The following is a 2,118-nucleotide window of genomic DNA, read 5'->3' as shown; positions in this document are numbered from 1 at the left end:
TTGATAATAGGTGCATTTTCCTTTAGATGAAAATGATTTCCAAGAGTTTACTGAACAAGAAGAACGTGAATGCGAACATTTTAGGTTAGAGTTTACCGTGACTGTTATTGAAACAACAAGTTTACTGTTCCCAGTCACTGTTTATTTATGTCCACGACGCATTTCAAAGGTTTAAACCTCATCATCAATTGGATTTACATTTGTTAGTAGGACGTGTGTGTGTGTGTGTGTGTGTGTGTGTGTGTGTGTGTGTGTGTGTGTGTGTGTGTGCGCTGTGTTATGATTTTTTGGAGGAACTTGTGACACTGTCTAGTGGGAATTCTCCCTCGTCATACTAACAAATGTAAATCCACCTGATTATGAAGTCCCATCATACTAATAAATGCAAATCCACCTGATGATGGAGGTTTAAACCTTTGAAACGCGTCGTGGAGATCAGTGTCTGGAAACAGTAAATTTGTTGTTTCTTTTAAAGAATTTAGTTTAGCATACGATGCACTACGGTTCTTGAGAGTGGACATTTCTCTGACATAAACTTTCTGACACCCATATTAACTGGCGTGAATCGGCATAACGTAGAGCAGAGCTAACTTCAGTGGTAGGTTATGTTTCCGAAGCCAGAAAACGACGCGTTTTTGAAGGCGCAATGTTGCGTTTGGTTACATCTGAACTGAAAACGCGAAATTTTAGGATGATCAAATCTGGATTTCAGGGCACACAACTATATTTATTTGGACTCGTCTTCTTGAGTACCAAGCATTTTTCATATTCAGGCTCTTTGTGTCGTACACGCCTCTCCAGTGCTTTTCATTGGCGAGGCGTACAGTGATAACAGAGCAGGATGAGGAACACTGCTTGTGGGACACACTGTATGCGAGCCCTTTCCCTTTCTGCCTGCCTCCTCCCCCGGCAGTCTTGCAGTGAATGTTCGCAGAGGGACGCTCTGGAAGTCTTGGCGGGAATCCCTCACAGAAATTTCTGGCAATGTCTCGACCGACGGCGACGTTCTCGCTCAAATAGCCCCTTCAATTTGAAGCAGCAGATTCCGTAACAAAACAGAACTGTGGCTACTTTACGACGGTTTGAGACTGCTTTGCATACAGCGATAGGAAAGGAAATATCTGAATTATGACTTTGGGTGTGAAAAATAGCATTATTAATATTGTTACTAATAGTAGCTATTTTTCCTGAGTTGCTATTTCAATTACAGTATGTTTACCCTGTAGATAACAACGAATGTTATCCGTCTTTTGCAGGTGAATGCTTGCGTTGGTTTTAACCAAACAGTTTCACCTACTTATATCAGGCATCATCAGTGGTCCATGAAATTAAAGAAAATCATTTTATTTTAGATATTAAGTTATGAGAAATGTAGTGGCTCCTATGAGCGCATTTAAATTGTGTAACTAATTTCAGTTATGGGGTTGTAGTTCAGAATAGGAAACACAGAAGTACAGTAAGTGGTAAATCACAACCTATGCAGGATGTTTCAGGATGACGGTTTAAAAATTTGGGGACATGTCCCTTACACCAAAACAAGAAAGAAACGTCCATTAAACGTGCGCTCTAAAATGCATTTGCTCATCCTCGATGTTGTGAACCTCAGCTCTTCTATTGCAAATTCTTTGCTTTCCATATTTTGAGAGGAGGTTGTATGGGTCAAATCAAGAAAAAAACGTGGCTCTAAAATGAGTACTTCAACAACTATGAGCGCTTGTTCATCTTCGCTACAGTGAAACTCATTTCTCAACGCAGTAGACCGAACTAGTGCTCATAACTCTTATGGTATGCATTTTACAAACCATATTTATCGGCATTTTTTCTTGTTTTGCTGCACACTACCTCCTCCCAATATATGGAAAGCAAAGAGCTTGTATTAGAAGAGATGTGGTCCACAGAATCCAGGATGAAAAAGTCCCCATAGTTCATAGGTATCCGTTTCAGAGCCCATCTTTACTGGACTTTTTTCTTGTTTTGGTGTAAGGAACCTGTCCCCAAATTTTGAAAACGTCATTCTGAAACATCCTATACATAGGAGAGAGCGACGTTGTATCATCCAACCCAACACCAAGATTTGCATTTTCCTTAGTTTCCCCAAATCAGCTGATGCAATGCGTG

Source organism: Schistocerca piceifrons, chromosome 8 (genome assembly GCF_021461385.2).
Source record: "Schistocerca piceifrons isolate TAMUIC-IGC-003096 chromosome 8, iqSchPice1.1, whole genome shotgun sequence".
NCBI classification, from domain to species: Eukaryota; Metazoa; Arthropoda; class Insecta; order Orthoptera; family Acrididae; genus Schistocerca; species Schistocerca piceifrons.
The sequence above is the reverse complement of the archived record's forward strand: the minus strand, read 5'-3'. Positions refer to the sequence as shown.